The 22,495-nt window shown below is 43.4% G+C and overlaps 2 non-coding genes across 2 annotated transcripts; both read right to left on the bottom strand.

Annotated features, from left to right (window-relative positions):
• Positions 1–20,841: 20,841 nt before the first annotated feature.
• Positions 20,842–20,915, bottom strand: Trnat-ugu. The gene has a single exon. It is a non-coding gene; the product is annotated as a tRNA-Thr (tRNA).
• A 359-nt stretch (positions 20,916–21,274) lies between these two features.
• Positions 21,275–21,349, bottom strand: Trnat-ugu. The gene has a single exon. It is a non-coding gene; the product is annotated as a tRNA-Thr (tRNA).
• Positions 21,350–22,495: the final 1,146 nt, after the last annotated feature.

Here is a 22,495-nt window from a genome sequence, read left to right on the forward strand (position 1 = left end):
CAAATCCGAACTGACATTGTCGCTTATTTCCCGCTCCAGAGGAGCTGGAGAGAGCCTGTCCTGACAACTCCGTCTTCCATTCTTCAGGCAAAAATGCTGTTAGTAGAACACAAGTAATTGATTTAAAACGTCCAGTAATATGTTTCTCCATTTCCTACGGTTGTTCCAGGTAAAAAAGAAAACAGTTAATCTCTAGACAATGTTTTTGGAACAGTAGACATTACCGCCGGCCGCTATGACCGAGCGGTTCTAGGCGCTTCAGTCCGGAACCGCGCGCGGCTTCTACGATCGCAGGTTCGAATCCTGCCTCGGGCATGGATGTGTGTGATGTCCTTAGGTTAGTTAGGTTTAAGTAGTTCTAAGTCTAGGGGACTGACGACCTCAGATGTTAAGTCCCAAAGTGCTTAGAGCCGTCTGAACTATCAGTAGACATTACCGTTGCACGTACTGCCGTGGCGAGTGTTGACTCGGAAACACGTAGGCCATAGCGGCCTTCGTCGTTGAGCCACTATAATACCACCGATCGTCGGCAGTCGTCGAGTGACTTGCGCACACGTTATTGCAATTCCACTAAATTTTAGGATGGAAGGGAAATTTACTATCATTTAACTATACAATATTCATTTAATTTACGGCAAGGCAAAATATGTTGCGAGGGCAGCTGCACGTACTGTATTTACCGAGGACGCTTTCCACAGCGAAGACTTCCTGCGCCATCGGTATTTGTCTCTTTTCACCAAAGGTTTGTACCATCATATTTTTTTTTACTTTTACTCAATTATTTTGTGGTTCATTCCAAGAAAATACAGTAGTTACTTTACCTTTAATTCAGTTTGTGAAACGTATTGTCTGTTTTCATATTCTTTCGTTTTATTATTAAGTAAATCAGGACAGAATACAGTTTACGAGTTCGTATTTAATTGGCACTGATGGAGAGATAGTGGCTCTTTGCTACCCCGCGCGTAACGCAGAGGCCGACAAGAACGTATCTTGGAGGGTGAGGAGCAAAGTCTGGACCGCATCCACGAAGATGCTACTCAGAGTACTAGTAGTATAGTCCGTCAAGCCGGTATATCGCACACTGTCGTTCATTGCACTTCGAAAGAGGAGCGTCTGTACCCTTACCACATTCAACAAGCGTTGGAAGGGTAAGGTTATCCTCCGCAACGGGAACTCTCAGTGTAGTTTTTGTTACAAAGTGCGCAGCATGATTTTGTAAACAAGATACGCATCACAGGTGAAGAGCGTTCCACTCGGGACGGAATAAGCAATTTCCATATCATGCACAAGTGGAGTATAGACAATCAGCGCCAAGTAGGAGCAACACATTTTCAATGCCGCTTTACCGTAAATGGCTGAGCAGGTATAATCGATAATTACAGGATTAGGTTTTATGTTTTACCTGCGGAATTGACTATTAACAATTGCCAGACGTTTATAGAGGAAACATTGCCACCAACTTTCTTAGAAGATATTCTGTTAGCCGTACGTCATTAACATATGGTTCTTCCGCGATGGTACGCCGCCGCACATTGGCCAGAGAATGCGAAGATTTTTGAATAGACTATCTCCAGGACGATGCCTAGGAGGAGTCTGACAACATATTACTTCTTCCCCCCACTCCCACCCGCCGCACATACATCTCGCGTAATGAGCACGAGGAGAAAATTCTAGAAATTGGAGCCAATACAGTGGCTTACCGACAATCATCCTTCCCACGCACTGTTCGCGAGTGGAACAGGGTTAGAGGGATCAGATAGTGGTACCGGAAGTTCCCTCCGCCACACATTAGGTTCAAAAAATGGCTCTGAGCACTATGGGACTTAACATCTATGGTCATCAGTCCCCTAGAACTTAGAACTACTTAAACCTAACTAACCTAAGGACATCACACAACACCCAGTCATCACGAGGCAGAGAAAATCCCTGACCCCGCCGGGAATCGAACCCGGGAACCCGGGCGTGGGAAGCGAGAACGCTACCGCACGACCACGAGCTGCGGACACACCATTTGGTGGCTTGCGCAGTATGATGTAGACGTTTTGGTCCGCGTCGATGTCCAGCACGCAGTTCTGATTTAAATTCACTGTATCTTTACTTTTGGGGCCATATTAAGAAACTTATATTTGCCCAGCTACTAAATAACGTGGACAAAGTTATGCCTATGATTTTCGATGCTGTCAATACCATAAAGGCAAATGTGCGTGTATGCGAACGTGTGCGACGAAACTGGGTTCTCCGTAATGAAGCTCGTGTGGAAACGGATGGTGGGCATTTTCGACACGTATTGTAGTATTGATGTAACAGGAAAGAAAGTAGTGTGCGTTTTATTTTCGTTACATTACTATTGTAGAAAAGGAAAATTATCTGAATTTTATTTTCGTTATGGTATTCTTGTAAAAAGAACAAACAGTTGATTCTAACTAACGCGCAACAAATTACGCGGTAACTGGGTGTTTTATACTAAGGGAAACACATGTTATTTGATGTTAGCTTTTATTTACTACTACGACCGTCCCTATGCTAATGTTGTAAAAGAGTAAATTAATTGTACTTAATTCATTGTTTACGTAAAACGAGTTACGCGTTGTTGACAACCCAGTGACTGTTCACACTGCTTGTTTCGGTAGTACCTAGCTGCCGCGGCGCGTCATTGTACACGTCCAATGTTTACATTGCTCTGGTTCGTCCGTTACCTTTCTCCGACCGCCTCGGCGATGTCGGTAATACAAAAGGAAGGTCGTGTTCCGTCAGCTGACAATGTAAACTGAAATGTGTCTACTATCAGTCCCTCAAATATCTGTCTTTTAGAAATACAAAAATAAAGAACGTGATACAACGACATTTGATAAAGAGCGTGATACAATGACATTTCATAAGACGTTTTTGTAAAGCATAATTTTGGAGCACTCTGTTTTCTCTCTGTATACTGGTCGAGACCCACGAGAAAGGTCGCGGCACGTACGTCACAGCACGTAACACTGAAGGTATTACATGCGCCAGCAGCACTTTCCGGCGTGGAGCGAATAACTATTTCGGAGGAAATTGCGAATTTAAGTGCATGCAAGCAATGCATGCGACATGGGGCTCACGAGAAATACGTCCCCACCCATCTTTCCCCCCCCCCCCCCCCCCCTCGCCACGACACATTAGTCGCTTTCTTCGCCGTACTTTGCGAACACATGGCTCCTGGCTCCACGCAGGACCCACGGAAACCAATATACCAATGAACAGGTACCCAGCAACGGTCGTAACTCTGTCTTGTGCTGCCGAGAACTTGCATGCATTTAAACACGCAGTTCAGATTTGCTAAACTCGTTGGAAATATTTAATCACTCCATGGCCTGTCTTTCTCGTGGACCTCGAATACTGGGGATCACAGACTTTGAATTCCGAGCGCCTGAGGAATGACCTATACGGGGTTCGTGACCGACACCTCTCATCAGTCCAACCGGCCGTTACTGGGACTAGAATACACCTAATGAATGCACAGAGCTACACAAAATCTAAGATGATACGAAACGACAGAGCGAAAGTATGCCAAGTAAACAAGCCTTCGAGTTTTAGTATCAGAGAGAGTGGAGATCATTCTTATAATGAAGATAGCAGCATTCAGTTTCTGCACGGGGTCTTCAATGCGATACTTCCTAGAAAGAATTATCATGTTTATCTAAGGCTGAAAATCATCGATAGAGAGAAAACGAACAAAAACTCATATTCAAAGATCGGATATGTAATAATTACGGAGAACAGGAAAGAAGTTCGCAAAGACAAACAAGAACAAAGCCTTAAAGGAAGTGTAGCTGGTGGGGAAGAATATCTAGTGCGACAATCCTATTGGTCTGAACTTATATAGTGAATGCAGAAAGTGTTTTACAAACATAAAGGAAAAGGTGGTAGAGTTGGAACGTTATAAAGTCCAGGGACGATCAAGATAAATATAGGGAAAAAGAGTTTGAGATCCTATGCGAGAGAGGGGTTACAGGTGAGGGAAGCACTATACGCCACTCCTGCCAAGAAGGAATGGAAATCCTACATATCCACTAGAGAATGAGACACATGAGCACAGGATTGAGCAAGTGCTTTGTGTACACTTTATCTCTGTTCAAGTACTGATACAATTTGTTGAAAGCTGTATGGAAGCTGTAATGGTGCCTATGAATTTGAAGCCCGGAGGCCAGTTAATTTTGTAAATTTTCCTCCCTGTTGTCTTATAGAATTATCTTAGCAGGGTATGCTGAAAAACTAATGTATGTATTTATTCATAAATAAGAGCAGTAACAATATTAAGTAAAACAGACAACGGAACATCTTTCGGCACCGTTTCAGATCTTCGAATACCTATACAGGGCGAGTCACCTAACATTACCGCTGGATATATTTCGTAAACCACATCAAATACTGACGAATCGATTCCACAGACCGAACGTGAGGAGAGGGGCTAGTGTAATTGGTTAATACAAACCATAAAAAAATGCAAGTAAGTATGTTTTTTAACACAAACATACGTTTTTTTAAAATGGAACCCCGTTAGTTTTGTTAGCACATCTGAACATATAAACAAATACGTAATCAGTGCCGTTTGTTGCATTGTAAAATGTTAATTACATCCGGAGATATTGTTACGTAAAGTTGACGCTTGAGTACCACTCCTCCGCTGTTCGATCGTGTGTATCGGAGAGCACCGAATTACGTAGGGATCCAAAGGGAACGGTGATGGACCTTAGGTACAGAAGAGACTGGAACAGCACATTACGTCCACATGCTAACACCTTTTTATTGGTCTTTTTCACTGACGCACATGTACATTATCATGAGGGGTGAGGTACACGCACTCACGTGGTTTCCGTTTTCAATTACGGAGTGGAATAGAGTGTGTCCCGACATGTCAGGCCAATAGATGTGCAATGTGGTGGCCATGATTTGCTGCACACAATTGCAATCTCTGGCGTAATGAATGTCGTACACGCCGCAGTACATCTGGTGTAATGTCGCCGCAGGCTGCCACAATACGTTGTTTCATATCCTCTGGGGTTGTAGGCACATCACGGTTGACATTCTCCTTTAACGTACCCACAGAAAGAAGTCCAGAGGTGTAAGATCAGGAGAACGGGCTGGCCAATTTATGCGTCCTCCACGTCCTATGAAACGCCCGTCGAACATCCTGTCAAGGGTCAGCCTAGTGTTAACTGCGGAATATGCAGGTGCACCATAATGCTAATACCACATACGTCGACGCTTTTCCCGTGGGACATTTTCGAGCAACGTTGGCAGATCATTCTGTAGAAACGCGATGTATATTGCAGCTGTTTGGGCCCCTGCAATGAAGTGAGGACCAATGAGGTGGTCGCCAATGATTCCGCACCATACACTTACAGTCCACGGTCGCTGTCGCTCTACCTGTCTGAGCCAGCGAGGATTGTCCACGGACCAGTAATACATGTTCCGTAGATTCACTGCCCCGTGATTTGTGAAACCCGCTTCATCGGTAAACAGGTAGAACTGCAACGCATTCTCTGATAATGCCCATTGACAGAATTGCACTCGATGATTAAAGTCATCACCATGTAATTGCTGATGTAGCGACACATGATTCGGGTGAAAGCGGTGACGATGCAGTATGCGCATGAACTACTTTGACTCAGTCCACCGGCTCTCGCAATGTCCCGTGTACTCATGTGTGGGTTCATGGCAGCAGCAGCTAACACACCAACTGCACCCGCTTCTCCCGTGACGGGCCTGTTACGGACCCGTTTGCGTGCTACGACCATACCTGTTGCATACAGTTGGCGGTAGATGATTTGCAATGTGCGGCACGTTGGATGCTCTCCGTCCAGGTACCGTTCTGCATACACCCTGCAGGCTTCAGCTGCATTTCGTCGACACTCGCCATAGATGAGTATCATCTCCGCCTTTTCAGAGTTCGAATACACCATGGTCACGGTTCCTACAACACTACATTATCACAGACGTCTGGTAACACGGTGTACTACAGTTGGTCTGCGTGCGGAGACGAATGCAGAATAACAACAGCAGCAAGCGTTACATGCGGACACTGCGACGGCTAGACCAAACCACAACAGTGCTCTACAGCCACACTCGTAAACACGGTCGTCATCGTAAACATGTCCCTGCAGATGCTGCTCGCCGACCGTGGCCCGTGTTTGTTACAACACGCAACAGAACGTCGGAGGTTTCATGCGTCAGCTTTAGGTTACAATATCTCCGGATGTAATTAACATTTTACAATGCAACAAACGGCACTGGTTACGTATTTGTTTATATGTTCAGATGTGCTAACAAAACTAACGTGGTTCCATTTAAAAAAACGTAGTTTTGTGTTAAAAAACATACTTCCGTGCATTTTTGTATGGTGTGTATTAAACAATTACACTAGCCCCTCTCCTCACGTTCGGTCTGTGGAATCGGTTTGTCAGTATTTGATGTGGTTTACGAAATATATCCAGCGGTAACGTTAGGTGACTCACCCTGTATACACACCTCGGTACCTTTACTTGTTAATGATATTTGTTGCTACTAAAAAAAATCAGATTCAAATGAAATGGCATTCACACGCCCACGAAGCATTAAAAAAATGGTTCATATGGCTCTGAGCACTATGCGACTTAACTTCTGAGGTCATAAGTCGCCTGGAACTTAGAACTAATTAAACCTAAATAACCTAAGGACATCACACACATTCATGCCCGAGGCAGGATTCGAACCTGCGACCTTAGCGGTCGCTCGGTTCCAGACTGCAGCGCCTAGAACCTCATGGTCACTCCGGCCGGCAAGCATGAAAAAAAATTGTATTTAGACTATATCTGCTTGTCTACGGATCAGAGCGAGATCCTGTATTCTGGAGCAAAGGCCTTCAACAGGCACCCGCCGGATTGGAGGAAACTGGGAATTCCTGTAACTTGAAGAGAAAATTAAACCCTATTTTATCAGCTGCTCTATCTAAAAAATTATCTGAGTATCTCGTTTCAAGGACTGAAAACCTCTGATAGCTGCTGGGCAGATAGAAAGGTTCGCTTGAAATAGTTGTCTATACTGACGGCGTGGAGTAGTCTGTTGTTTTGCGATAAGTGTCATTATGATCATATAGATGTTAAGATTTGAGGAAGAGATAAACAGCGGCTGGTTAGTATAATTTAGGAAGCAATAGCTTTTTTCACTTTTTAAGACAACGTCTGCCTAAAAATTGTGCTGTGTTACATTTGGCTGGTAGTAACCACAAATAATTCATACCAATTTGATGATAGTCAACTACTAAGGTAGGTTGGAGCAGCTACTCCTTTCTGTTGATGTACACTCCGATTCGCTCCTCACATATTTTACGCTGCATTTGTTTCATGTATGAATACCGTCCACGATGCGCGGAAACATCCTACTGTACCACCACCGTTATATAGTAATCTATATAAATAAAAATGTTAATGTTAGTTTGTTCAAAGTCGTGTGTATCCGAAAGATCTACACCGACTGATTTGAAATTTTGAATAACGTTGAATTCTAATACAGGTGTGTTTTCAGATTGCTTTAACCTTCACGCGCTCGCGCGGGCGGTGAAGTGACCGTCTTTTCGCAATTTCGCGACATACTTACTCCACAAAGGTAACGAGGCGGCGGGAGGGACATGTATTCTCTAGTTGCACCTTTTTCCGACAGATGCTGCTCAAAGTTCGTCGGCGTCGCACCTCTCTGCCTCTCAGGACAAGTTCAAAAAGGTCGAACACGTTCGGCGGTCAATTTACCGCCTTTAAGCGCTTACGGCACTTACAAAAACGGTCAGTTACCGCCTTGCGAGTGCTTAGAGACTTTGTTCTACTCGTCTACTTCGGAATGTAAGTATTTCTTTTTGTAATTCCCCTATAATTCCTCAATTTTATAGACTCTTCCAATTCTCTAGTGAATGTGCATTACTTGCTATAAATTTTGCCATTCACAAATTCTGTTTATCTTTCTACTTTAGCACTTCGTCATTCTAAGAAATTTCTGTTGGCAAAAGTAACAATTATTTTTATTTTTGAAAGGGAACGACGATGTGGAATCCCTAGAAGATGACGTTTCCGATGACCCAGATTATGAACAAGAAGACATTGAAGATGATATACATGAAAGTGAGTCGGAAATTGATTTTGAAAACGGGGGAGAAAATGACATAGATCAACAGGAGCTACCAACAAATAACATCAGATTTTATATAGGTAAGGACATGGAAACTATTTGGGCTAGTAGTGCCAATATTACCAGCACAAAATCAGTCAAAAAATATAATCAAATCTTTACCAGGTCCTAAAGGACAAGCCAGACAATGTGAAACTTGACTGGAAAATTTTCAGTGTATAATAACTCCCGAAATGGTAGAAGGGATCGTAAGGTACACGAATATTTATGTCGAAAGGAAAAATCTGGCACGTCAAGCACTGACAGAAAGAAGCAGTGACTCTGAAGTACGTGAAAGGGATTGTAAGCCGACGACAAGGGCTGAAATGCTACCATTGTTTGGTGTTCTGTTTTTGATTGCGGTCAAAAGAGGAAACCGCGCAAATTTCGCTGAATATTTCAATAGCAATGGAACAGGTCTGACAATTTTGAGAGCCGATTTCAGCTTAAATAGATTTAGATGTTTGCTACGAGCTATAAGATTTGATGACCTAAACACGAGATTGGAACGTCAAGCAACGGACAACGTTGCTCCTATACGAGAAATTTTGTCTTCTTTCATTGCTAACAGCCAAAAATCATTCAGTTTAGGGGAATTTGTCACTGTTGATGAGATGTTGGTTGCGTTTAGAGGACGATGTTCATTCATCCAGTACATGTCTCAAAAACCAACCAAATGCGGGTTAAAAATGTATGCATTGTGTGATGCTGGCACTTTTTATACATATAATTTAGAAGTGTACTGCGGAAAACAAGTGCCAGGACCTAACGTACTCTCCAACAAACCATACGACTTGGTCGCTAGATTGGTTGAATGCATAGAAGGAACAAATAGAAATGTAACAACTGATAATTATTTTCCAAGTTACCCGTTGGCAGAATACCTCCTTAGCAAAGGCCTCACTTTCTTAGGTACAATGAGAAAAAATAAAAAAAGAAATTCCCCAGAATTTGTGACAGTAAATGGAAATGCAGTGGCAGGAGACTGCATCTTCGGTTGTCAAGATGACAAAACTTTGATTTCTATGATTACAAAAAAAAGGAAAGCTGTAGTAGTGCTCTCCACAATGCATGATACCGACATCACTGATGAAAATACCAAAAAACCTGTACAAATCACAGACTATAATTCAACCAAAGATGGAGTTGATACTGTAGAACTCATGTGCTCCAGAATTTCAACATCAAGAAGAACACAAAGGTGGCCTGCATGTATATTTTTCCACTTACTTAACTTGGCAGGAATAAATTCGTTACGCATTTTTCAATTCAACACGGGTAATATGAAAGAAAAAACGAGAATTCTTACATGCGTTATCTTTGGAACAGTTGAGCGAAAACCTGAAAGAAAGAGCTAAATTGAAGCATTTACCAAAAGATTTGTTAGTAGTTTTGGAAAAATTACAGAGAGAATGACGTAGTTTATCCAGCTGTATCAACCCCTACAAGGAGAATGCGGTGAATGTGGAAGAAACGTGCAGTAAATGTTGTCGGCCTCAAAACGAAAATGAAATGGATACAGACTGCTCTGCATTTTTCATCTGACAGAAATGTTTGTGACGTTTTCAATCAAAAATTCTTTTTTCAAAGCAAAATTAGCTTTCCTTGTGACGAGTTAAGACAGTGTATAATTCTAGTCTTAAGTATTACATTATATAATCCCAAAACATTACAATTAAAATAATGTTCTTATATTTCATTTGGGTATTTGGCTTCCTTTTTGTATTCCATTGCATATTTTATTGTTAAATAAATAATTTTTCATCACAAACGTGTTTGCAATATTGTGTGAGATATCCTATGTCGATATTTTATGGAAATATGATCTTTAAAAACGGAAAACCTCAAGAGATTGATGAAAACTCTCGGGCGGTCGGCTGAGCGCCCGCGCGAGCGTTCGCGTGACTATTTCTGGCGCGACCGCATGAAGGTTAAACACGCCCGTGTCCATAAGTTACCATTTTCGTTCAATGACGGTTTCAGTTCAGTTGTTTAACTTATCCACTTCTAGTTGAGGAACTTAATTAGGCGACAAGCAGTGCAGTTATTATGTACAATTTGAAAGAAAACATAACGAAATACTCATTTATCACTTCAGCACATTTGTCTGCAATAACACTTATACATTATGTGTTTGCGTTATTCCAAAACAAGGAACGCAGCATACCGTACGTACAGAGCAGTATTGATGCTTAACAAGTGTGGCTCGATGTGACGCCCACCAACGTTGTTACAGAGGATGTACCTACAATGCATGTTGTGGTGCACAGTCTCCATCTGACCTGGCGCTTCTTCAGTCTCAAGTGTAAAGGCCAGAACTCGTACCAGCAGGTCATTCACCGTCTGTACAGGAAACTCGTAGCAAAACAGACGTGAAGTGACATCAGGCGACCGTCTGACGTAGTATAAGTCATCCTTTTTGCCCTTTTGCATACGGGACAAGCAACTCTGAGATTTTTCTCTTTCCCTCAGCAGATGTGCTCACGTTGCACATCTGAAATGAAACCGTCATTGAACGGAAAAGGCACATTTCCAGGCATTGGTTCCTATTCAGAGTATTATGCACTCATCGGCTCTACAAGTCATAGAAGTTTATAACAGGAATTTCCGAACACTCTGTATTTAAAAAAAAAGGTATATAAAAGCATGTGCGTGTACCAGCTGAGGGTTTTGTCAAAATCTCAAAGCAAGTGGTCAAAAAATTTCCGAGATTTGTGATTAGAAACATCCATATATTCTGTATAAGTACAAATGTAGATATTCGTTTCTTCAATATCTCAGACCGCCGAAAGTTTTTCGTGGATTGTCTTGAAATTCTGAGAAAACGTTGAACTGCAATGCATAAGGGTTTTTATATGTCTATTGGAACGTCACCTGGTATATATGTAATATATAAGTTATAAAAGGGGAAACGTTATAAAAATGTAATGTTGGTTTGTTCAGAATCGTTATTCGCCGAAAATTCTTGACCGATTGCTTTGGAATCTTAATACAACATTCCACTGGCGTACTAACGTGTTCTTATTTACTTATTTTTTAAATATATGTAATACATAATTTTGTGTAAATTTACTAACAGGAAAACTTCATAAAATATACACTAGAGAAATGTTGTTAGCGAATTGGAGAGTTGCATTTATGGCTTATCGGCTTATGAACAGAATACTACTACAGAATCTGAATGTGCAATAACAATAAACAAGGCTCACGGTCAGAGAGAAGAGGAAGAGGAGATGGACAGAGTGGTGAGTGGAAATGGGCATAGAAAACGGGAAGGAGGAGATGAACAGAGAGAACAGGCAGGGGAGATGAGAGAGGGGAAGAGGAGAAGATAAACAGAGAAAGGGGGAGAGGATTGCTGGACTGAGAGAGGGAGAGAAAAATGTTTAAATGTGTGTGAATTCCTAAGGGACCACACTGCTGAGGTCATCGGTTCCTAGACTTACAGACTACTTAAACTGACTTATGCTAAGAACAACGCCATACACCCACGTGCGAGGGAGGACTCGAACCTCCGGCGTGAGGGGCCGCGCAATCCGTGCATGGCGCCTCAAACAACGCGGCCACTCCACGCGGGAGAGGGAGAGGGGGAGAGGGAGAGAGAGAGAAAGAGAGAGAGAGAGAGAGAGAAAGAGAAACGGGGGCAGGCAGGAGGAAATGGAGAGAGGGCGGTGGAGAATATGGACAGAGAGAGGAAGAGGAGGAGGAGGAGGTGATGGACAGAGAGAGAGCGAAGGTGAAAGAGATGGACAAAGAATGGGGGAGGGAGAGATGGACAGAAACAGGGGACAGAAGGTGATTAGGAGGTACATCCAATTCCCATATATGTTAGAAACGCGTGATTTCTCTTTTCTTTCATTGCCATTTAAGCAAACTGAGTCACAGCAAAGCTTGGCTGGGTGCAGCTAGTAGTCACATGTAATGACAGTTACTGGTGGTTATAAGTAATGTGCAGCTACTCACATATTTCTAATGTGGACTGTTAACCATCGTACAGCAGCGGAACTTTGCAGATATTCTTAGATGTTAACGCGGAACTGACTTATGCTGGAGAAAAATTAGTTTCAATTTTTGCCACCAGGTGCAAATCTGGTGCTGTGAATGCGGATTGTCCGCAGCTCGTGGTATTGCGGTAGCGTTCTCGCTTCCCGCGCCCGGGTTCCCGGTTTCGATTCCCGGCGGGGTCAGAGATTTTCTCTGTGTGCTGTCCTTAGGTTAGTTAGGTTTAAGTAGTTCTAAGATATAGGGGACTGATGATCATAGATGTTAAGTCCCATAGTGCTCAGAACCATTTGAACCATTTGATTTGAATGCGGATTAGGAGCCGCCCACAAGCAGAAAAGGTCAAACAAATCAGAAGGCATAATGTTGATTTTATCATTAACAGCCGCTTATGCAGTTTGGTCAGTATGAGTACCAGACACGTCGACGATATGCTGTACAGCGCCAGATTTGCACCTGGTGGCGAAAATTGGAACTACTTTTTCGAGCATAATGCGGTCCTGCATTGATGCAGTAACACTGCAGGTAGCTGCACTTTAATTGTAACCATCTGGTATGTAACATGGATAGTCATAAGCTGTAATTATAACTTTAAAAAAATCGGGATCCGACAATGAAACTTGACGGTGGTCTTATTCCTCTTCTATGTATTCACCCTTCGATGTGACGCTTTTTTTTCCAACAATGGATGGCTTGATGGAGACTCTCATTGGAGATTGCATGTTGGCTATTCACGAAACGTTACACCTCGAAATTACCCTCGTCAACATTCTGGAGTTAGTTGTCAGCTAACGGTTTCTTCATATGAGAAAAGAGAAAGCGTCACTGGTGCCATGTCAGGAGATTACGAGAGGCATGAGGCGAAATATGAAGCCGGCCGGAGTGGCCGTGCGGTTCTAGGCGCTTTAGTGTGGAGCCGCGCGACCGCTACGGTCGCAGGTTCGAATCCTGCCTCGGGCATGGATGTGTGTGATGTCCTTAGGTTAGTTAGGTTTCAGTAGTTCTAAGTTATAGGGGACTGATGAACTCAGAAGTTAAGTCCCATAGTGCTCAGAGCCATTTTTTGAATTTTTTTTTGCGAAATATGATACCTCAAAGCGCATCGTATACGATTGTGCTCTGTGCGGAATGAGTTCGTGTGCTATCGTGGAGAGAAACACCCCCTCGGGCCACGCGGGGAACCACGCGGTTTAGGGAGCCTTGCGACGGTCCGCGCGGCTCCCCCCGTCGGAGGTTCGAGTCCTCCTTCGGGCATGGGTGTTTGTGTTGTCCTTAACGTAAGTTAGTTTGACTTAGCTTAAGTAGTGTGTAAGCCTAAGGAGCCATAACCTCCCACAAAAGCTTACCACAATTTTTTTACCACCCCCTCGGACAGCATCCCGCTACGCTTCGTCTTTACAATCCCCTATAACATCGACAGGAGATTCCGATAGTATGTTTCTTTCCTGTGAACGTTTACTCCAACGTGAATAATCTGTCAGCTACACCATGACCGTCTCAAAAACACTCAACACCACCTTGCCCCATGACTGTTTTTTTTTTAGCGATGATGACTGCACTTGTTTTCACTGTTGCTTTCTCTCTTTGTCTAGGGGCCATTATGATGCAAACAGCACTAGTACATGACGATTATTCGGCTAGAACTCATTCGTATAGACCTGACACAGCCGCAACATTTCTGCTGATGCATCTGTTGGGAGGGCATTTTGAATGGTTGTAAGCATTCGCGGAAAGTGGCAGGCGATATCTTCCATTACTGATTATTAATTGGTCTTCAAGCAGCAGGACTTCCACTTCCTTTTAAGTTCCTGGATTTTTTTTTTTTTTTTTTTTTTTTTTTTTTTTTTTTTTTACAGAGAGATGATCTGCGCCTTTGTTCTTCGTTATTGAGACGTCTGCTCAGACTGAAAGCGTAGGCACCAACTAGCCGCTGTGCCACTCGATGATGAATTGTTGCCATATACTGCAAACAACACGGTATGCAATGTTGCAGCATTCTTTCCCTTAAAATGCAGAAATGACGTACAACACGATACTCTATGTGTCCGACCGAGACTCGAACTCGGGACCTTTGCCTTTCGCGGGCAAGTGCTCTACCATCTGAGCTACCGAAGCACGACGCACCCCCGGTACTCACAGCTTCACATCTGCCAGTATCTCGTCTCCTACCTTCCAAACTTCACAGAAGCTCTCCTGCGAGGTTAGTGATTGGAATTTCATGAGAAGATTCCGTCGCAACGAAAAACGCCGTTCGTTTAATGATGTCCAGCCCAAATCCTGTATCATTTCTGTGACACTCTCTCCCATATTTCGCGATAATACAAAACATGTTCCCTTTCTTTGAACTTTTTCGATGTACTCCGTCAGTCCCATCTGGCAAGGATCCCACCCCGCGCAGCAGTATTCTAAAAGAGGGCGGACAATCGTAGTAGTGGCAGTCTCCTTAGTAGGTCTGTTACATTTTCTAAGTGTCCTGCCAATAAAATGTAGTCTTTGGTTAGCCTTCGCCACAACATTTTCCATATGTTCCTTTCAATTAAAGTTGTTCGTAATTGTAATACCCAGGTATTTAATTGAATTTACGACTTTTAGATTAGACTGATTTATCGTGTAACCGTAGTTTGACGAGTTCCTATTAGCACTTATGTGGATGACCTCACACTTTTCCTTATTTTAGGTCAACTGCCACTTTTCGCCCATTCAAATATCTTTACAAATCGTTTTGCAGTTTGTTTTGATCTTCTGATGACTTTATTAGTCGATAAACGACTGCATCATCTGCAAACAACCGTAGACGGCTGCTCAGATTGTCTCCCAAATCGTTTATATAGATAAGGAACAGCAAAGGGCCTATAACACTACCTTGGGGAACGCCAGAAATCACTTCTGTTTTACTCGATGACTTTCCGTCAATTACTACGAACTGTGATCTCTCTGAGAGAAAATCACAAATCCAGTCACATAACTGAGACGATATTCCATAAGCACGCAATTTCACTACGAGCTGCTTGTGTGGTACCGTGTCAAAAGCCTTCCGGAAATCCAAAAATACGGAATCGATCTGAAATCCCTTGTCAATAGCACACAACACTTCATGTGAATAAAGAGCTAGTTGTGTTTCACAGGAAGGATGTTTTTTAAACCCATGTTGATTGTGTGTCAACAGACCGTTTTCTTCGAGGTAATTAATAATGTTCGAACACAATATATGTTCCAGAATCCTGCTGCATATCGACGTTTACGATATGGGCCTTTAATGTAGTGGATTACTCTTACCACCTTTCTTGAATATTGGTGTGACGTGTGCAGCTTTCCAGTCATTGGGAAAGTATCTTTCATCGAGCGAACTGTTGTATATGATTGTTAAGTATGGAGCTAATGCATCAGCATACTCCGAAAGGAACCTAATTGGTATACATTCTGGACCAGAAGACTTGCTTTTATTAAGTGATTTAAGTTGCTACACTACTCCGAGGATATTTATTTCTACGGTACTCATGTTGGCAGCTGTTCTCGATTCGAGTTCTGGACTATTTACTTCGTCTTCTTTTGTGAAAGCATTTCAGAAGGCTGTGTTTAGTAACTCTGTTGTGACAGCACTGTCTGCGATAGTATCTCCACTGCTATCGTGCAGAGAAGGCATTGATTGTTTCTTGCTGCTAACATACTTCACCTACGACCAGAATCTCTTTGGATTTCCTGCTAGGTTTAGAGACAAACTGCTATAAGGATCTCGCATTGAAATCAGCGTTAAGTTTCGAGCTTCTGTAAAAGATCGCCAATATTGGGGATTTTGCGTCTGTTTAAATTTGGCATGTTTGTTTCGTTGTTTCGGCAACAGTGTTCTAACCAGATTTGTGTACCATGGAGGATCAGTTACGTCATTTGTTAATTTATTTGGTATAAATCTCCCAATTGCTGCCGATACTATTTCTTTGAATTTAAGCCACATTTGGTCTACACTTATAGTATTAATCTGCAATGAGTGGCGCTTCAGTCCGAAACAGCGCGGCTGCTACGGTCGGAGGTTCGTATCCACCTCGGGCATGGATGTGTGTGATGCCCTTATGTTAGTTAGGTTTAAGTAGTTCTAAGTCTAGGGGACCTCAGGCGTTAAGTTCCATAGTGCATAGAGCCATTTGGACCATTTTGCAATGAGTGGAGATTGTCTCTCAGGAAGGCGTCGAGGGAATTTTTATCTTCTTTTTTAATAGGTATATTTTTCGATTATTTTTAGAGGATTTGAGGATTACAGTATTCAGCCTCGCTACGACAACCCTGTGTTCAGTAATCCCTGAATCGGTTTTGATGCTCGTTATTAACTCAGGATTATTTGTGTTTTCACTGCTCATATAATGGTTTGAGTTTGGTTTACGCACAAGGGAAGTGAGGAAGTGAAACCCAATGACGTGGGACTCGATCACGAGAAAAGAAGTAATGACGCGATTATTTCCTGTAGACCGCGCCATGCCAAAGAGCCGCCGTCCCGTCCACTACCATACGGCGTCATTGGCGTAGAGTATGGAGAAGTGTGGGGCCAATACACTGCTCTCCCGGCCGCTGTCGGGTTCCAGACGATTGAACCGCTATATCTTATCGAAGAATCTCCTTAGTTAGTATCACGAGCCTAGTCTACACCGTTCCGATCATCCTACCAAGGAATTATCCCTGGAAATAGCGGGAATTGAAACCAAGAACTCCACTTTTCAATTAGGCACGACTATCGCTCAGATATGGCGGCAAACTAGTGCGAGGATCAGTGAAAATGAAGTGCAACGTTACTTGCTTTGTACGAACAGAAGAAAACAGAATGACTGTAGTGCAAGAAGAAACAGTTCCGTATAATTATGAAAAAGAGACGTTATAAACAGCAGTGCTGAAGACGTTTAATAAACGCAACTGGTACATATAGCAGAGAATACACTATCCTTCAGTATTTACAACAATCTACTAACGCTGAGATAACTTTTCGATTCAACTACTGCGGAAATCACGTGGTTTTGATTTCAAGCGAAGAACTGGTTGAACCGCGTTCGGAGAGCATTTTCACCCAGAAAGGAAGTTTTTTGAAGGCTGCTCGTTAGAGAGCGTAAAAGGTGAAAATCCGAGGGCACAAGAACGGTTGAGTAAGGTGAGTGCGGAATAAAGCCCCAACCTAACCTTTGTACAATGTTTTTGTCAGTCTAGTAGAATGTGGGAGGGTGTTATCGTGGAGTTTTCTTTTTCTTTTTTTTTTGGTCATCAGTCTACTGACTGGTTTGATGCTGCCCGCCACGAATTCCTTTCCTGTGCTAACCTCCTCATCTCAGAGTAGCACTTGCAACCTACGTCCTCAATTATTTGCTTGACGTATTCCAGTCTCTGTATTCCTCTACAGTTTTTGCCCTCTACAGATCCCTCTAGTACCATGGAAGTCATTCCCTCATGTCTTAGCAGATGTCCTATCATCCTGTCCCTTCTCCTTACCAGTGTTTTCCACATACTCCTTTCCTCTCCGATTCTGCGTAGAACCTCCTCATTCCTTACCTTATCAGTCCACCTAATTTTCAACATTCGTTTATAGCACCACATCTCAAATGCTTCGATTCTCTACTGTTCCGGTTTTCCCACAGTCCATGTTTCACTACCATACAATGCTGTACTCCAGACGTACATCCTCAGAAATTTCTTCCTCAAATTAAGGCCGGTATTTGATATTAGTAGACTTCTCTTGGCCAGAAATGCCTTTTCTGCCATAGCGAGTCTGCTTTTGATGTCCTCCTTGCTCCGTCAGTCATTGGTTATTTTACTGCCTAGGTAGCAGAATTCTTTAACTTCATTGACTTCGTGACCATCAATCCTGATGTTAAGTTTCTCGCTGTTCTCATTTCTACTACTTCTCATTACCTTCGTCTTTCTCCGATTTACTCTCAAACCATACTGTGTACTCATTAGACTGTTCATTCCGTTCAGCAGATCATTTAATTCTTCTTCACTTTTACTCAAGATAGTCATGTCATCAGCGAATCGTATCATTGATATCCTTTCACCTTGTATTTTTATTCCACTCCTGAACTTTTCTTTTATATCCATCATTGCTTCTTCGATGTACAGATTGAAGAGTAGGGGCGTAAGGCTACAGCCTTGTCTTACACCCTTCTTAATACGAGCACTTCGTTCTTGATCGTCCACTCTTATTATTCCCTCTTGGTTGTTGTACATATTGTGTATGACCCGTCTTTACCTATAGCGTACCCCTACTTTTTTCAGAATCTCGAACAGCTTGCACCATTTTATATTGTCGAACGCTTTTTCCAGGTCGACAAATCCTATGCAAGTGTCTTGATTTTTCTTTGGCCTTGCTTCCATTATTAGCCGTAACGTCAGAATTGCCTCTCTCGTCCCTTTACTTTTCCTAAAGCCAAAATGATCGTCACCTAGCGCATTCTAAATTTTCTTTTCCATTCTTCTGTATATTATTCTTGTAAGCAGCTTCGATGCATGAGCTGTTAAGCTGATTGTACGATAATTCTCGCACTTGTCAGCTCTTGCCGTCTTCGGAGTAGCAGCACCTAATGCTGTCTTGCTGGTCGTTGCTCTTGGACGGCGACTGCAAGACGTCTCAGGAGTTGACAATAACAGTCAGCAATGATTCGCTGTTCCACCAGATGCAAAACATAACATTATGATTTGTGGTTGAGCAGTCTTCGCACAGAGAATTGCTGCTTTGTTTGGGATCGAAAGTTTCTTTCTTTCCCTTATGTTAGTATAGAGAAGCCGCTTCTCGTCACCACTAACGATGCGGGATAGGAATGGTCGGTGTTGTTCACGAGCCAACTGATGACGAGCAAGCAGAGATGCACGTATGGCTACGATCCACTAGAATGTGTGACTTTGTCTTAGAGCATGCGGTACCTACACACAGGAGTTTTGAACCTATAGCAAATATTTTTCCGACTGACATAGTCGCTTTAATTAAACACTGCCTGACGACAACTTATTTCCAGTACAACAACGAGTTTTACGAACAGATCGACGGGGTGACGATGGGAAGCCCTCTCAGCCCAGCGGTTGCCAATTTATTTACAGACAAACAGAACTACTGACATGATCATAAGTTTCATTGCGGATGACAGAAGGTAAATTTTTTGGGAATTTGTGGTAAGGTCTTATGGGACCAAACTGCTGAGGTCATCGATCCCTAAGCTTACGCACTACTTAATCTAACTTAAACTAACTCTCGCTAAGGACAACACACACGCCCACGCCCGAGGGAGGACTCGAACCTCTGACGGAGGGAGCTGCGCGGACCGTGACAAGGCGCCCTAGACAGCGCTGCTACCACGCACGACAGCAGAATGTTTGAGTGGAACTACCCGTTTCTATATACCTCTCTAGGGACAAGATATTATCTGATTTGGAAGACGATGCCATGCCGGGAGGCATTTAGAGATCTCGCAGAAACCAAACCAGAATGGCCGAAAGGAATTTGAAACCTATTACAGAAGATTATAAAATTTTGGTCTCGAAAAAGAAAGAAAAAAATTCTTGATCTTGAAAAGCTTACCTCTACTCACAAGCAATGTTGTTATATGGGAGTAATATCCTGATCTGTATGATCTGTAGAAGGACAAAAAAAAAAAAAAAAAAAAAAAAAAAAAAAAAAAAAAAAAAAAAAAAAAAGAAATATCAAACGAATCTTTCTGAATTCAGTATAGTGATCATACTTTCAAATGGAGAATAACGCGCTTGTACAAGCTCCGCAATATCAAGTGATAAGAAGTGAAAAGGTTCTCAACACTTGAGCATGTACTGACTTTAGAAACCAGACTCTCTTCCACATAACCCTCCATAAGACTTTCTGGGTTTAGAAGTCGAGCAAGACCCGGAATCTGGGGAAGGGTTAACAAACACTACGATGTGGCAACGATGGACTGGGCTATGAAAGCATAGATCATGTACCATATAAAACTCAATTAGTTATTGAATAGTTGCCTACAGCTGCACCCATGTTCAGAGAAAACAGAACACTTTGAACGACTAGAGATAGGACGTTCATATTCACAGGATATGTACATTAGTATGTTCTGCAGAAATGATTGTTTTCTAGTAGGTCTAGGCACAGGGTCCCCCATGGGCCCTGATAACTTGGCCATACGTTATGGCATCGACGCACATAACGCGCGAATAGCGTCCTGTGGTATAGCCATCAATGCTGTATTCACCTCGTTTCAAATTTCAGTGCGGTGATTGGCATTGGGTCAGAACGCTGCACCCGTCGTTTCACCACATCCCATACATTTACGATTGGCGACAAGTCTGGGCAAGTGGCTGACATCTTTTGACGTCGAGAAGGTACGTGGTCATGCAGCAACATGTAATCGTTCATTGTCCTGCTGAAAAATGGCTTCTGGGGTGTTGTGCAGAAAGGTATGGCTACGGATCGCAGGAACGTCATTCACGTGGGTCACACTCGTCAAAATGCCCTGGACGCGCACCATCTGTGATCTGTGATTCTGCCGAATAGCACCCCTCACCATAAGGCCTTGATGAATATGAAGATGTTATCTGTTCTTTCGGACGTGTCCCACCGGTGACCATGTAGTGCTCTAGAATGAAATGATAATTAAATCAAGACCCTACGCTGTCGACAGGTGTTGATATACATCAACGGGGACAGTTGAAAATGTGTGCCCCGACCGGGACTCGAACCCGGGATCTCCTGCTTACATGGCAGACGCTCTATCCATCTGAGCCACCATGGCACAGAGGATAGTGCGACTGCAGGGATTTATCCCTTGCACGCTCCCCGTGAGATCCACATTCCCAACTTAATGCCCAAACACTACATTTTTAGTGCCCCTGCTCATTACACTCATTACTCGCGGCAGATAATCTTACCAATCCGAAAGAGTTCGGCCAGTATGTGTGCATCCGCACAGAAGAAGAAGGTCAACGGCCGGTTAGCCTTAACTATATGAAGATGGTATCTGTTCTTTCGGCCATGTCAGAAAGAACAAATACCATTGGTGACAATGCAGCGCTGTGGAATGAAATAATTAAATCAAGACCCTACGCTGTCGAATGGCGTTGATATACATCAACAGGGACAGTTGAAAATGTGTGCCCCAACCGGGACTCGAACCCGGAATCTTCTGCTTACATGGCAGACGCTCTATCCATCTGAGCCACCGAGGGCATGTCCGAAAGAACAGATACCATCTCCATGTAGTTAAGGGTAACCTGCCATTGACCTGCTTCTTCTGTGAGGATGCGCATGTATTGTCCGAACTGTTTCGGGACTCGGTGAGATTGTCGGCCGCGAGTAATGAGTGTAGTGGGCAGGGGCACTACGAATGTGGTGTGTAGACATTAAGTTGGGAACGTGGGTCGCACGGGGAGCGTGTAATGGATAAAGCTCAGATCTATAGAGCGTCTGCCATGTAAGCAGGAGATCCTGGGTTCGAGTCCCGGTCGGGGCACACATTTTCAACTGTCCCCGTTGATGTATATCAACGCCTATCGACAGCGTAGGGTCTTGGTTTAGTTACCATTTCATAAGGTCTTGTGCGAATGCAGTCACTGTGATGCCGCTCCCCGTGTGCACGGTGAACCAAAATGCATCCATCATTTTCAGACAGACAGAACCTGTATTCGTCGGAAAACAGTATCTGATGCCATTCCTGTCTACAGTGGCGTCCTACCAGACACGATTGCCGTCTAGCATGTTGCTGCACATGCGTCAAAGGTAGGCAGAGAAGTGGACGACGTGCACGTAACCGATACCGTAGTAAATGGTGACGGACTGTCACCCCTGACAGTGTACGCTGCGTTGTACTGTTGCGTCAGAATCGAGGAGCACACACACACACACCTGTCCTGTAATGCCATTCGGATGAGATGTCGATCTTCTCGCGGGATGGTCTGGGTAGTGCGACCTGACCCATCTCATCGTGTTCTATGGCGTTCCGTGAACCATTCTGTACAAACCCGTTGCACTGCTGACGCACTAGCAGCAATTTCCTGGATTGATACATCGCATTCTCTCATAACAATAATGCACCCTCATTCAAACTCAGTGATTTGACGGTACAGTTCGCGCGGTCATCTGTAATGCCTCTTGCACGACTGCTCAAGTCGCACTGATCCATTACCTTCGGTTTATAGCGACAAAAATAGCCGCTGGCACATTTTACCGGTAGGCGGTGTTGCGTTGCGATATCGATGCTGACCTGCAACCTGCGCGCTGACATGGTTCACATGTTAATCATTTCTGTAGAACATACTAATGTACACGTTTTACCCGCCAGGGTAGCCGAGAGGGCTAACGCGCTGCTTCCTGGAC

This window comes from Schistocerca americana, chromosome 8 (genome assembly GCF_021461395.2).
Source record: "Schistocerca americana isolate TAMUIC-IGC-003095 chromosome 8, iqSchAmer2.1, whole genome shotgun sequence".
Lineage (NCBI taxonomy): Eukaryota > Metazoa > Arthropoda > Insecta > Orthoptera > Acrididae > Schistocerca > Schistocerca americana.